The sequence below is a fragment of the Stenella coeruleoalba genome (genome assembly GCF_951394435.1).
Source record: "Stenella coeruleoalba genome assembly, contig: scaffold_236, whole genome shotgun sequence".
Taxonomy (NCBI): Eukaryota; Metazoa; Chordata; class Mammalia; order Artiodactyla; family Delphinidae; genus Stenella; species Stenella coeruleoalba.
Genome location: NW_027646454.1, coordinates 254,310 through 270,914, shown reverse-complemented (window position 1 = coordinate 270,914; position 16,605 = coordinate 254,310).

Below are 16,605 nucleotides of genomic sequence, written 5' to 3'. Positions count from 1 at the left end.
AGGCATAAATAGAGCAACAGATGTAGACAACAAACGTATGGACAACAAGGGGGGAAAGCTGTTGGGGGGTGGTGGTGGGAGGAGTTGAGAGACTGGGATTGGCATGTATACATTTATATGTATAAAATAGATAACCAATAAGAACCTGCTGTATAAAAATATAAAATAAAATTCAAAATTAAAAAGAAGTAAAATTTAAAAAATAAAACAGAAAAAACAATTATTCCCTGCACATACATGTATTTATATGAATAAATTATTTCCATGCTTATATCTGTAAATACAAAAAAGAGGAATAAAATCTACCTTGAACCAAAAACGAAAAAGAGAAAAAAACACAGAACCCACCAGTTACACAGAGGAAAACCGTATCAGGGCACTTGCTCCAGTTGTAAACAATTCTGAAGTTGGTCAGTGGTGGGGAATCATCTCCCATTCAGCCAGCAGCCCCCACGCAACAAGCGTCCTCATTGCAAAGCTGGGGCACCGTGCCGAGGCATCTGTGAGTAAATGTGAGCTGAGCCCCAGGCCAGTTGCTGCTGAACTATTCCCACCCGTCCCAGGTAAAACACCTGAATATATACAAGGACTTGAAAGCCTAGAGGAAGGGCCATAGAGCCACAAGAGTGACAGCATGCCGGCCGACTTGGTGCCTGCAGGCCAGCCAGGATGGTCCTGGCCCTGGGTGCTCTTCTGGAAGATTTCCATTTCCCTGCCTGAGATACCCGTCCTGTCCCTGCCCCCACTGCTTTTTTCCTTCCTCACCTCTGCCCAGGGAGAAATTCCAGCAGCAGGTATGGGTGACACATCCTCTTCTTTAGCAGGTGGCAGCCTGGCAACTGCTGCAGAAAGTCCAGCAGAGCCCCACTCACACTGGGCCACCCACAAAGCCGTGGCCTCTCACTCCCTCCCACCAGCCCAGCCCCGAGACTGCTGACAGGGCAGAGAAAATGGCGTCAGGCACGGCTGCAGGGGCTCTTGCTGCCTGGAGTGTTATTTATATTGATCTCAACCCAGGCACACCTGGGGAGGGCTGGCCGGCACGGTAAGGCTGCCCAGGTCAGTCAATCATCACCCCTCAGGGGCTCACAGTTGCAGAAAATGGAACTTGCTGAACCGGCCAGGTCCAAGGAACAGGTGTGGGCTCCTGAGAGTCAGGATAGACAAGGGGCTGCAGCTTTGGCTTGTTTTCTAATCATTTTATCTGGCCCATGAGTGGGAGACAACTTCAAGAAAACCCTCTCCTAATGAGAGGAACCCAGGAGTCAGGCAGAGGAGGGGTGGGTGGTGGTTGGAGACAGAGGCCTGGTGCCCTGGGTGCAGTGGAAGTCTCTGGAAGACCAGGTGGAGGGAGGCCTCATGGAGTGATGCCCAGGGTCACAGACCTGTCGCAGCTGCTGTTTGTTAGTTCAAGTCCTGCTCTGAGGTGCTCTGTGTCAGCTCTGAGCGACAGGTGAGCTGGGGGTGCTCTGCAATGAGGGCTATGTGCACGGTTCCTGTGTGCCCAGCCCTGCCACGGTACCTGCAAGGGTAGCTCTGTATCCTGGGAGGGGCCTGACCACGAGAGCCCCGTGGGCTGGGGTGGGGGTGGGGTACCTGCCCAGGTGAGCTCCATATTCTGGGATTGGTCTGACCACGAGAGCCCCATGGGCTGCTGGGGACCTGGTAAAGGATGTCAGGACAGTCAGTGAAGCCACCGAGGATATACCTCCAGTTGCTCCTAATTCCTACACCCTGCTGGTCATTCTACCAACCACCAGGACATGGTATTCTGTATTAGTCTTCAATGATGCCTTCTTTTGTATTCCATTAGTCCCAGAGTCACAAGAAATTTTGGCTTGTGAGTGGCAGGACTCAACATACAACTAAAACAATACTTCCGGGCCGTCTGGCCCCAAGGGTGCAAAAATTCCCACACCATCTTTGGGGAAAGCTTAGCTAAAGACCTAAAAGTTCTACCTCTGGAAAAGGAAACCCTCCTTCAATATGCAGACGACATTCTGATCACCAGCCCTACTAAGGAGGCCTCTGAACTACCAAGCCAATAAAGGATAGAAGTTGTCCAAGAAAAAGCTCAAATATCACAGACTGCGGTGACCTGCCTGGGCTTCATTCTCACAGAAGGTCAGAGAAGCCCATCCCAGGAAAGGGAAGAAACCATTTTCAGCCTTACCCCTTTCTAAAACTAGAAGACAGCTTAGGGGTTCCTGGGGAGGCCAGGGTTTGCTGCTTCTGGATCCCTAACTACAGTCTACTACCTGGGCCTCTATATGAAACACTGAAAGGAAAAGATGATGATCCTTTTGAATAGAATCCAGAAGTGGCCTTTCAAGAATGGAAAGAGCAGTCAATTCAGACCCTTGCCCTGGAACTCCCTAATTTAGCTAAACCCTTTGACCTTTACATTCCCGGTGAAAGGTGAATCGCCATTGGAGAATTAGTGCAAAAACTGGGACCACTTGAAATGGAACAATGCAAGAATGCCATCCAGGTAGGATAAACTACGGTCACTAAGGGGCTTGGCCCACTGCTACATCTGGCCAAGATACTGGCGGTATCTAAAAACCTGGAAATCAGCAGCCCAAAAGGCCACCTCCCTCCTAAGGGAAAAGGACCCCACGTGGTGATCCTAACCACCAACCATGCCCTGAAGTTGCAGGGTTCGCTCCGTGGGCACACCGACCTCGAGTGAGGAGGCCCTCCAACTCCAACATCCAGAGAGATAACCGGGGGCAACAGGGCACCATGACGACTCGTGTGAACATCACTTGACCTGGAGTTTCTCTCATAAAACAACAAGAGTGTGTCCCAAAAGAGTAGACTACTGCTTGCAGGACTTACTGCACCCAGAGGGGAGCTAATAATCTTGGCGGGGGAACAGTATACCACACTGTCACCATAGAAAAGCCTACAGACACCGTGATGATGGTGGCCAATAAGACCGGCTGGACTCCTGTTTACTTCAAAAGGCTGTTGACTCAGTAGCCATCATGGTCCTTGGTCACCACTGACCCTGGACTGTCTGGGAGTTGAGCGGGCAGGGCTCTGACACCTGGTGCTGTTTGTACGTTAATTCAGGGGCCTAACTGAAGAAAGCACAGACTACTGGTCAGAGCATCTAGGCTGGCAGAGACGGTCAGCCTAAGGTGGCCGAACAAATGTGGGGCGGGGTGAAACCGGCCCCCACAGCGTCTCTGCACATCTCTTTCCTGGACCCTTAAAGGTCATTAGAATCTATAACACTTCCAATGCTGGTGCTCAGGTGGACGAGCAGGGAGGCAGGGGTCCTGGGGACAATCAACGTCACCGGGAGGCTGCTGGGGAGAAGCTCTGACCCTCGCCCCAGGGTATGAGGGCTCCCAACTCAGCACTCAGCAGTTACAGAAGAAGGGTCTGCACCCTCAGCACTCCAAGAATGAGGAACGGGACAAAAGGCAGAGGAGGGGTTTGTCCCCAGCAAAGCCCATTAAAAATCCCTGGGAGATAAAAATAGAATCTGGGCAATAAAGTCAAGTCTAACCTTTTTTATCCTTTGTGCTTTGTCTAATTTCACGTGCTCCTAGGGTCCCGCATGCAGAGGTTCCACACCCGGCACTTCAGACCAGATTTCCTAGTGCAGAATGGCTGGGTCGACACCTCAGCTCCTGGGGCCCAGTGCAGACTCCACGATATAGAGCCTGAGCTACAGCCAACCCGGCCCTCGAGAGCTCTGCCGCCTCCCTCCCTCCCACTGACTCTGACAGGATCTCTACACAGCAGCCCAGCCCACAGCCCACGGGGTAGTGCATGCTCTCACCTCTCCATTCTCTGATCAAAATATAAAGTTTCCTTTGCTTGTGAACCAAACTCAGTCTCGATCTGTTGGCCCCAATGACACTGGGCAGGGGGACACTTGTTGGGGTCCACTCTGGAGGATCAGTAACAGAAATTGAGACTATTGTAACCTCAATGAACAGATGTGTGAGCCAAACTGTAGTTAACATAGAACAGTGTATAAGGCTCGGGTAAAATAAGATGTTTTTAACACTTCCATTTGATATTTCCATCACTTTTTATAAGCAAGTTCAGTGAAAAGGTTTGTCTTATTTGTCAGGTCAATATTAGAGAAACGAAGTGATTTCTTTCCAAGGATGTACAGCTAATAATCTTGGTTAAACCTTCAATCTTGTTTTAAATGCTTTTCCATTGAAAATGATACCTCTCTTTCAGCTCCCCCATTTCTGAGAAGTATAAAATCTTATAATTTATTATTACCAAAGGGGAAAGGTGGGCGGAGGGATAAATTAACAGTTTGGAATGAACACATACACACTGCTATGTATAAAATAGATCATCAACAAGGAACTACTGTATAGCACAGGGAACTACACTCAACATTTTGCAATAACCTATAAGGGGAAATAATCTGAAAAAGAATAGATATTTTTATTGACATCATCTATCAATGACAGTTAAAGTGTAGCCTAAGGGAAGCTGGTGGTGAGTGCTTCTGACCCTGAAGACTTCAATCATCTAAAGTTTGGACTCTGCCTACTTCCCAAGGCCCTTAATGAACATATGTGTAGCCGTAGCTTAAAAACTTCCCCAGTTTGGGTTTCGGGGAGACACTGATTTTGAAAAAGCCCTGGTGTTCTCCTTACATGAATGGGACTCTTCCTACTGCTAAAACATGTCTGTCACACCCAGAGGATGGTATACCATCTGATCGGGAAGAGTTTGGAAAAGGCATCTCATCTCCTCATCTCCTGGTGCTCGGGTTCACACCTCCAGCGTCTTTACTAACAGTCTCCCCACTTGGAGATGTCAGCACTGTCAACATCCTGTTGCGTACAGTTTGGAATTTGTCCAGAGGATGAAGCGGAAGGATGAAGAACAATGAGAGACAAGTCCTAGGTGTTCAGACAGGCACATGTCACTCTAATTTCCAATCAGGAAGACGAATTGACCAAAGGCTAGGGTTGCCCATGGAAACAGTATAGGGCTTGAGGAAATCCCGCTGCTTTGTGGCCAGTTCCCATAAACACAAGTTGAACAATGGAACTCAGGGGCAGTAAAATTCACAAAACTGCAGAGTTGAAAATATCCATCACTGAAAAATGTCTTGAGGAAAGTCAGAGAAAAGGACTTGTAAGCAAGGGAGAATGGCAGGAAAGGGATTTGAGGAGGTAGAAAGGACTCGCCATTAAGCACAAGAAAAGGAGCTGAACATTGCCAACATTGCAGTTGGCCAAAAAGGGTGTATGCGTTCTTTTCTGTATATATTCAAGAAAAGGGCATACACTTTTTTAGCCAACCAAACAGGTGGGCACTGGAAGTCAATACTACAAAAGATATCACTTCGCATCAGTCAGAAGAGCCATCCTCATAAAGCGTAAACAACAGAAATGCAGGACAGGGCAACGAGAAGAGGGAGCCCTGTGAGACTTATAGTGGAAATGTATATTGCCAACGGCCATTCTGGAGAAGTGTATTGTGTTTACTAAAGCATCTAAAAAATGAGCTACAGAGCATAGGGCACTTGCACTCATGGGCGTATATCTTGGGAAAAACAAAAATCGAGAGGACACAGGCACCCCAATGTTTACCCCCTCTCTGTTTAAAAGATCCTCGACTAGGATATAACTTAAATGTCTCTGGAGGGAAAAAATGGATAGAGATGTGGTACTTAGGTAGAGTGGAATATTATTCAGCCTGGAAATCAATGAAATATGGCCAGTTGTAACAACTCCGGAGGAGTTACGTATGATCATTCTAAGTGACAGAATTCAAAAAGAAAAAGACACATATCATAAGATATCACTTAAAGGTGGAATCCAAAATGGCTACACATGAAATAAATTACAAAACAAAAACATAGTCAAATATGTAGAAAACACGCATAAGGCTGCTAAACGGGAAAGGTGGGGAGGGGTGAGGCATCATCCAGGAGGTTGAAATTAGCAAAGATACCATTCCAAATACCAAACTGATAATCAACAAGGCCTACACGGTAGCTAAAAGAACTGCACTCAGCACACTCAAGTCACCGGAAAAGAATATATACGACTGGTAAGAATCTGAAAAAGAATTTATTGATGTCTCTCTGTACGTGAATCAAGTGGATGTACAGCAGCAAGAAACAGAGCTTTGAAAATCAGCTGTAACCAATATAGTAATAAATTGAAAAAAATAAACGACAGAGAGACAGAGAAAACCTCTTACAACTTTTCCTCAGGGACGGTGATGCAACATGGATTGAACACATCTAGACCCACAGCAGGATGAGACATAAGGCTGGAAACTGTTTGCGCTAAGAGAAATGTGAGGTTGGGTGAGGAAATGCACACCCTTTAAAGTAATACTACCTGGTACCCATTCAATGGGTCCCAAATCTGCAGGTTCAAGGGATCTTCCTACAGCTAAAACATGCATGGAAAACCCAGAGGACTGTACACCATGTGATCGGGAGATGTGTCTATAATGCACCTCATTTATCCTCTCCTGGTGCTCCTGCTCACCATTCCAGCCACGCTACTTAGAATCTCCCCACTTGGAGAATCAGCACATTTAAACTTCTGTTTCACACATTTTGCAAATTGTGAGGAGGATGAACGGGAAGAGGGGGAACCAATGAGAGAAGAGTTGTAGGGGTTTGGACGGGCACATATCACTCTAATTTCCCATTAAGAGTAAGAATTAAAGGAAGGCTCAGCCTGCCTCGCTGGAGCCAAAATAGGGCCTGAAGCAATCCTGCGGGTTTGAGGCCAGCTCACAAAAGAGCAACTTAAAAAATGGAGCTCAGGGTCACTGCAATTCACAAACCTGCAGAGTTATAAATGAAAACTAACGTCCAAAAATATGTTGAGGTAAGGCAAAGAAGAGGATCTGAATGCAAGACAGAATTGCAAGAAACAGATTTCAAGAGATAGATTGGACTCGTCTTTAACGCACATGAAAAGCGGCAGAATTTCGACAATGATGCAGTTGGCCCAAAAGGGTGTATGCGTTTTTTCCTGATTATATCCAGGAAAAAACGCATATGCACTTTATGGGCAACGAAGCAAGCAAGCAATGCAAATGTGCACAACAAAGAAGTCTCACTTCCCACCGGTCAAAAGGGCCATCCTAAAAAATTGTAAAAACCAGAAATGCAGGACAGGCCATGGAGAACAGGGAGCCTTTATACGCTGATGGGCAGTGTGTGAACTGCCGAGAGCCACTCTGGAGAAGTGTATGGTGGTTCCTAAATCATCTAAAAACAGAGCTACAGAGCATAGGACACTTCCAATCATGGGAGTATATCTAGGGAAGTCTAAAAATCAACAAGACACAAGCACACCACAGTTTAGGGCTACTCTGCTTACAAGAACCTCAACTTCAGTACACCTTAAATATCCCAGGAAAGAGAACAATGGATAAAGAAGATGTGGTACTTATGTACAATGGAATATCTCTTCACCATGAAATCAATGTAATAAGGCTAGTAGAAGGATAAAGAGTGGATTTAGGTCCGATAATACTACTTGAAATAAGTCAAACAGAAAGAGAAACATATCATAAGATATCACTTATAGAGGGAGGGTAAATATGGCTGCACAAGAAATGAATTACAGAACAGAACAGTGTCTCACATTTAGAAAACACACTTATGTCAGCTTAAGGGGAAAGGAGAGGTGGGGTGATGCATAAAACCAGAGTTTGAAATTAGCACAGATACCGTTCAATAAACCAAATAGGTATTAGACAAGATCTACACCTTGCTCAATGAACAGGCCTCAACACACCCTATACACCGCAGAGAAATATATCTGAGGAATAAGAATCTTAAAACCCATGTATTGATATATCTCCATAAGGGAATCAAGTGTGTGCAGAGCGGCACAAACACAGCAGTGAAAAGGAGCTAAACCCCATTATAGAAATAAATTTTAAAAACAAAACGCTGAAACAATGAAAGAGAGAAAAATTCTTACAAAATTCGCTCAGGGGCTGTGATGCAACCTGGATTGACCACATATAAACCCACAGCTGGATAAGACATAAGGCTGGACACTTGGGGCTGACAGGATTGATGAGCTTTGGTGAGCAACTGCCGAAAGTTTAATGCAATACTTCATGCTACTCAGTCCAAGGGTCCCAACACTCCAGGTTGAAGGGAATCTTCCTACAGCTAAACCATGCTTGGGAAACCCAGCGACTGGTATACCATATGATCGGGAAAGGTTTCTAAAACGCACCTCATTTTTCCTCTCCTGGGGCTCCGGATCGACATTCCAGCCACTTTACTAACAACATCCCCACATGGAGTCAATGCCTTTAAGTTCTGGTATCGCACAGTCTGCAGTTAGTGCAGAGGATGAATGGGAATAGGGGGAACCAGTGAGAAACTAGCTGTAGCGGTTTCAATGGGCACATGTCACTCTAATATCACATCAGTAAGAAGAATTAACCAAAGGCACAGCAAGGTGCCCCAGAAGAAAAATAGGGCTTCAAGGAATCCTGTGGTTATGGGGCAAGACCACAAAAATAAGAGCTAAAAAATGGAGCTAAGGGCCACTGCAATTCAAAAACCTGCAGAGTTATAAAGGCCAACTATTTTTAAAAAATATATTGAGGTAAGGCTATGAAGAGGCATTGAAAGCAAGGCAGAATTGCAGGAAACCGATTTCAGGAGGTAGACTGGAATTGCATTGAAAGCATATGAAGAGAGTCAGAAACTCGACAATGATGCACTTGGCCAAAAAGGGCGTATGCGTTTTTTCCTGAATATATTCAGGAAAAAACGCATACGCACTTTTTGGCCAACCAAGCAAGCTTGCAAAGGAAATCTGCACTACAATGAAGTCTCACTTCCACCCAGTCAAAAGGGCCATCTGAAAAAAGTGTAAAATCCATAAAGGCACGACAGGCCATGGAGAACTGGGAGCCTTCTTATGCTGATGGGCGGGATGTAAATTGCCAACAGCCACTCTGGAGAAGTGTATGGTGTTTCCTGAAACATCTAAAAAACAAAGCAACAGAGCCTAGGGCACTTCCACTTATGGTCCTATAGCTTAGGGAAATTAAAATCAAAAAGACACAGCCACCCCAAAGTTTGGGACGGCTCTGTTTACAAGAACCTCATTTACGGTACAAGTTCAATATCGCAGAAAGTGAAAAATGGATAAAGAACTTGTGGTACTTACGTACAATGCAATATCACTCAGCAATGAAATCTATGTCATCAGGCCCGTAGCAGCATAATGAGTGGATTCAGGTATGATGATTCGAACTGAAATAAGTCACACAGAAAAGAAACATCATAAGGTATCATTAATACACAGAATGTCGACTTGGCTACACATGAACTGAATTACAAAACAGAACAGTGTCTCAAGTTTAGAAAACCAACTTACGCTAGCTTAAGGGGGAAGGTGAGTTGGGGTGCTGCATAAAACCAGAGATTGAAATGAGCACAGATAAAGTTCCTTAAGCCAAATATGGAATAGACAAGAGCTACTCCTTGCTCAACGAAATGGACTCAACACCCCATATTAAACGCCTAAGAATGTACCTGACTAGTAAGTATCTTAAAACGTATGGATTGCTATGTCTCCGAAAGAGAATCAAGCGTGTGTACAGGGGCATAAACGCAGCAGTGATAGGATTGGAGAGGTTCGGTGAGCAAATGAAGACCCTTTGAAGTCATATTGCATGGTACCCATTCCACGGGTCTCAACTCTCCAGGTTTAAGGTATTCTTCCTTCAGCTAAAACATGCATGTGGAACCCAGAGTATGATCAACCGTGTGAACGGGAGACGTGTTCAAATATGTCTCAGTTTTCCAACCCTGGTACTCGGGTGCAACATTCCAGACCCTTTACTAACACTCTCCCAACATGGAGAGTCAGCGCCTTTAACCTCCTGTTTGGCCCAGTTTGCAATTTCTGCGGAAGATGAACAGGAATAGGGAGAACCAATGAGAGACTAGCTGGAGGTGTCTGGACGGGCAAATTTAACTCTCATTTCCCACCAGGAAGAGGAAATAACCAAAGGCTCAGCATGCCGTGCCGGAACCAGATTAGGGCCTGAAGCCATCCTGCAGTGTTGCGGCCAGCTCAAAAGAAAGCGAGTTGAAGAAAGGAGCTCAGGGTCTCTGTAATTCACAAACCTGCAGAGTTATAAATGACAGCTATCGTCCAAAAATATACTGAAGTAAGGCTTCCAAGAGGACTTGAAAGCGGGGCAGAATTGCAGGATACCGATTTCAGGAGGTAGACTGGAATTGCATTGAAAGCGTAGGAAAAGAGGCAGAACGTCCACAATGATGCACTTTGCCAAAAGGGCATATGCGTTTTTTCCTGAATATATTCAGGAAAAAACGCATACGCCCTTTTTGGCCAACCAAGCAAGCTTGCAAAGGAAATCTGCACTACAATGAAGTCTCACTTCCCCCCGGTCAAAAGGGCCATCAGAATAAAGTGTAAAATCCAGAAAGGCAGGACAGGCCATGGAGAACTGGGAGCCTTGTTATGCTGATGGGCGGGATGTAAATTGCCAACAGACACTTGGGAGAAGTGTATGGTGTTTCCTGAAACATCTAAAAAACAAAGCAACAGAGCCTAGGGCACTTCCACTTATGGTCCTATAGCTTAGGGAAATTAATATCAAAAAGACACAGCAACCCCAAAATTTGGGACGGCTCTTTTTACAGGAATCTCTTCTACGGCACAAGTTAAATATCCCAGAGAGCAAATAATGGATAAAGAAGTTGCGGTACTTCTGTACAACAGAATACCACTCAGCAATGAAATCTATGTCACCAGGCCCGTACCAGCATAATGAGTGGATTGAGGCACGATGATTCTAAGTGAAATAAGTCACACAGAAAAAGAAACATCATAAGGTATCACTAATACACGGAATGTGAACTTGGCTACACATGAACTGAATTACAAAACAGAACAGGGTCTCAAGTTTAGAAAACCAACTTATGCCTGCTTAAGGGGGAAGGTGAGTTGGGGTGCTGCATAAAAGCAGAGTTTGAAATTAGCACAGATACCGTTCCATAAGCCAAATATGTAATAGACAAGAGCTACCCCTTGCTCAACGAAATGGATTCAACAATGAGGTATCACCTCACACCTGGTAGAATAGGCATCATTGAAAATCTACAAACAAAAAATGCTGGAAAGGGTGTGGAGAAAAGGAACCCTCTTCCACTATTGTTGGGAATATAAATTGATACAGTCATTATGGAGAACAATATGGAATTTCTTAAGAAACTAACAATAGAATTACCATATGATACAGCAATCCCAGTACTGGACATATACCCAGACAAAACCATAAATCAAAAAGAGTCATTCACCGCAATGTTCATTGCATCACTATTTACAATATCGAGGTAATGGAAGCAACCTAAATGCCCACAGACAGACGAATGCATAAAGCTGTGGTACATATATAAAATGGAATATTACTAAGCCATGAAAAGGAATGAAATTGGGTCATTTGTAGAGACGTCGATGGATCTAGAGACTGTCATACAGAGTGAAGTAAGTCAGAAAGAGAAAAACAAATCTTGTATATTCATGCATATATGTGGAACCTAGAAAAACTGTACAGATTAACCATTTTGCAAGGCATAAATAGAGCAACAGATGTAGACAACAAACGTATGGACAACAAGGGGGGAAAGCTGTTGGGGGGGTGGTGGTGGGAGGAGTTGAGAGACTGGGATTGGCATGTATACATTTATATGTATAAAATAGATAACCAATAAGAACCTGCTGTATAAAAATATAAAATAAAATTCAAAATTAAAAAGAAGTAAAATTTAAAAAATAAAACAGAAAAAACAATTATTCCCTGCACATACATGTATTTATATGAATAAATTATTTCCATGCTTATATCTGTAAATACAAAAAAGAGGAATAAAATCTACCTTGAACCAAAAACGAAAAAGAGAAAAAAAACACAGAACCCACCAGTTACACAGAGGAAAACCGTATCAGGGCACTTGCTCCAGTTGTAAACAATTCTGAAGTTGGTCAGTGGTGGGGAATCGTCTCCCATTCAGCCAGCAGCCCCCACGCAACAAGCGTCCTCATTGCAAAGCTGGGGCACCGTGCCGAGGCATCTGTGAGTAAACGTGAGCTGAGCCCCAGGCCAGTTGCTGCTGAACTATTCCCACCCGTCCCAGGTAAAACACCTGAATATATACAAGGACTTGAAAGCCTAGAGGAAGGGCCATAGAGCCACACGAGTGACAGCATGCCGGCCGACTTGGTGCCTGCAGGCCAGCCAGGATGGTCCTGGCCCTGGGTGCTCTTCTGGAAGATTTCCATTTCCCTGCCTGAGATACCCGTCCTGTCCCTGCCCCCACTGCTTTTTTCCTTCCTCACCTCTGCCCAGGGAGAAATTCCAGCAGCAGGTATGGGTGACACATCCTCTTCTTTAGCAGGTGGCAGCCTGGCAACTGCTGCAGAAAGTCCAGCAGAGCCCCACTCACACTGGGCCACCCACAAAGCCGTGGCCTCTCACTCCCTCCCACCAGCCCAGCCCCGAGACTGCTGACAGGGCAGAGAAAATGGCGTCAGGCACGGCTGCAGGGGCTCTTGCTGCCTGGAGTGGTATTTATATTGATCTCAACCCAGGCACACCTGGGGAGGGCTGGCCGGCACGGTAAGGCTGCCCAGGTCAGCCAATAATCACCCCTCAGGGGCTCACAGTTGCAGAAAATGGAACTTGCTGAACCGGCCAGGTCCAAGGAACAGGTGTGGGCTCCTGAGAGTCAGGATAGACAAGGGGCTGCAGCTTTGGCTTGTTTTCTAATCATTTTATCTGGCCCATGAGTGGGAGACAACTTCAAGAAAACCCTCTCCTAATGAGAGGAACCCAGGAGTCAGGGAGAGGAGGGGTGGGTGGTGGTTGGAGACAGAGGCCTGGTGCCCCGGGTGCAGTGGAAGTCTCTGGAAGACCAGGTGGAGGGAGGCCTCACGGAGTGATGCCCAGGGTCACAGACCTGTCGCAGCTGCTGTTTGTTAGTTCAAGTCCTGCTCTGAGGTGCTCTGTGTCAGCTCTGAGCGACAGGTGAGCTGGGGGTGCTCTGCAATGAGGGCTATGTGCACGGTTCCTGTGTGCCCAGCCCTGCCACGGTACCTGCAAGGGTAGCTCTGTATCCTGGGAGGGGCCTGACCACGAGAGCCCCGTGGGCTGGGGTGGGGGTGGGGTACCTGCCCAGGTGAGCTCCATATTCTGGGATTGGTCTGACCACGAGAGCCCCATGTGCTGCTGGGGACCTGGTAAAGGATGTCAGGACAGTCAGTGAAGCCACCGAGGATATACCTCCAGTTGCTCCTAATTCCTACACCCTGCTGGTCATTCTACCAACCACCAGGACATGGTATTCTGTATTAGTCTTCAATGATGCCTTCTTTTGTATTCCATTAGTCCCAGAGTCACAAGAAATTTTGGCTTGTGAGTGGCAGGACTCAACATACAACTAAAACAATACTTCCGGGCCGTCTGGCCCCAAGGGTGCAAAAATTCCCACACCATCTTTGGGGAAAGCTTAGCTAAAGACCTAAAAGTTCTACCTCTGGAAAAGGAAACCCTCCTTCAATATGCAGACGACATTCTGATCACCAGCCCTACTAAGGAGGCCTCTGAACTACCAAGCCAATAAAGGATAGAAGTTGTCCAAGAAAAAGCTCAAATATCACAGACTGCGGTGACCTGCCTGGGCTTCATTCTCACAGAAGGTCAGAGAAGCCCATCCCAGGAAAGGGAAGAAACCATTTTCAGCCTTACCCCTTTCTAAAACTAGAAGACAGCTTAGGGGTTCCTGGGGAGGCCAGGGTTTGCTGCTTCTGGATCCCTAACTACAGTCTACTACCTGGGCCTCTATATGAAACACTGAAAGGAAAAGATGATGATCCTTTTGAATAGAATCCAGAAGTGGCCTTTCAAGAATGGAAAGAGCAGTCAATTCAGACCCTTGCCCTGGAACTCCCTAATTTAGCTAAACCCTTTGACCTTTACATTCCCGGTGAAAGGTGAATCACCATTGGAGAATTAGTGCAAAAACTGGGACCACTTGAAATGGAACAATGCAAGAATGCCATCCAGGTAGGATAAACTACGGTCACTAAGGGGCTTGGCCCACTGCTACATCTGGCCAAGATACTGGCGGTATCTAAAAACCTGGAAATCAGCAGCCCAAAAGGCCACCTCCCTCCTAAGGGAAAAGGACCCCACGTGGTGATCCTAACCACCAACCATGCCCTGAAGTTGCAGGGTTCGCTCCGTGGGCACACCGACCTCGAGTGAGGAGGCCCTCCAACTCCAACATCCAGAGAGATAACCGGGGGCAACAGGGCACCATGACGACTCGTGTGAACATCACTTGACCTGGAGTTTCTCTCATAAAACAACAAGAGTGTGTCCCAAAAGAGTAGACTACTGCTTGCAGGACTTACTGCACCCAGAGGGGAGCTAATAATCTTGGCGGGGGAACAGTATACCACACTGTCACCATAGAAAAGCCTACAGACACCGTGATGATGGTGGCCAATAAGACCGGCTGGACTCCTGTTTACTTCAAAAGGCTGTTGACTCAGTAGCCATCATGGTCCTTGGTCACCACTGACCCTGGACTGTCTGGGAGTTGAGCGGGCAGGGCTCTGACACCTGGTGCTGTTTGTACGTTAATTCAGGGACCTAACTGAAGAAAGCGCAGACTACTGGTCAGAGCATCTAGGCTGGCAGAGACGGTCAGCCTAAGGTGGCCGAACAAATGTGGGGCGGGGTGAAACCGGCCCCCACAGCGTCTCTGCACATCTCTTTCCTGGACCCTTAAAGGTCATTAGAATCTATAACACTTCCAATGCTGGTGCTCAGGTGGACGAGCAGGGAGGCAGGGGTCCTGGGGACAATCAACGTCACCGGGAGGCTGCTGGGGAGAAGCTCTGACCCTCGCCCCAGGGTATGAGGGCTCCCAACTCAGCACTCAGCAGTTACAGAAGAAGGGTCTGCACCCTCAGCACTCCAAGAATGAGGAACGGGACAAAAGGCAGAGGAGGGGTTTGTCCCCAGCAAAGCCCATTAAAAATCCCTGGGAGATAAAAATAGAATCTGGGCAATAAAGTCAAGTCTAACCTTTTTTATCCTTTGTGCTTTGTCTAATTTCACGTGCTCCTAGGGTCCCGCATGCAGAGGTTCCACACCTGGCACTTCAGACCAGATTTCCTAGTGCAGAATGGCTGGGTCGACACCTCAGCTCCTGGGGCCCAGTGCAGACTCCACGATATAGAGCCTGAGCTACAGCCAACCCGGCCCTCGAGAGCTCCGCCGCCTCCCTCCCTCCCACTGACTCTGACAGGATCTCTACACAGCAGCCCAGCCCACAGCCCACGGGGTAGTGCATGCTCTCACCTCTCCATTCTCTGATCAAAATATAAAGTTTCCTTTGCTTGTGAACCAAACTCAGTCTCGATCTGTTGGCCCCAATGACACTGGGCAGGGGGACACTTGTTGGGGTCCACTCTGGAGGATCAGTAACAGAAATTGAGACTATTGTAACCTCAATGAACAGATGTGTGAGCCAAACTGTAGTTAACATAGAACAGTGTATAAGGCTCGGGTAAAATAAGATGTTTTTAACACTTCCATTTGATATTTCCATCACTTTTTATAAGCAAGTTCAGTGAAAAGGTTTGTCTTATTTGTCAGGTCAATATTAGAGAAACGAAGTGATTTCTTTCCAAGGATGTACAGCTAATAATCTTGGTTAAACCTTCAATCTTGTTTTAAATGCTTTTCCATTGAAAATGATACCTCTCTTTCAGCTCCCCCATTTCTGAGAAGTATAAAATCTTATAATTTATTATTACCAAAGGGGAAAGGTGGGAGGAGGGATAAATTAACAGTTTGGAATGAACACATACACACTGCTATGTATAAAATAGATCATCAACAAGGAACTACTGTATAGCACAGGGAACTACACTCAACATTTTGCAATAACCTATAAGGGGAAATAATCTGAAAAAGAATAGATATTTTTATTGACATCATCTATCAATGACAGTTAAAGTGTAGCCTAAGGGAAGCTGGTGGTGAGTGCTTCTGACCCTGAAGACTTCAATCATCTAAAGTTTGGACTCTGCCTACTTCCCAAGGCCCTTAATGAACATATGTGTAGCCGTAGCTTAAAAACTTCCCCAGTTTGGGTTTCGGGGAGACACTGATTTTGAAAAAGCCCTGGTGTTCTCCTTACATGAATGGGACTCTTCCTACTGCTAAAACATGTCTGTCACACCCAGAGGATGGTATACCGTCTGATCGGGAAGAGTTTGGAAAAGGCATCTCATCTCCTAATCTCCTGGTCCTCAGGTTCACACCTCCAGCGTCTTTACTAACAGTCTCCCCACTTGGAGATGTCAGCACTGTCAACATCCTGTTGCATACAGTTTGGAATTTGTCCAGAGGATGAAGCGGAAGGATGAGGAACAATGAGAGACAAGTCCTAGGTGTTCAGACAGGCACATGTCACTCTAATTTCCAATCAGGAAGACGAATTGACCAAAGGCTAGGGTTGCCCATGGAAACAGTATAGGGCTTGAGGAAATCCCGCTGCTT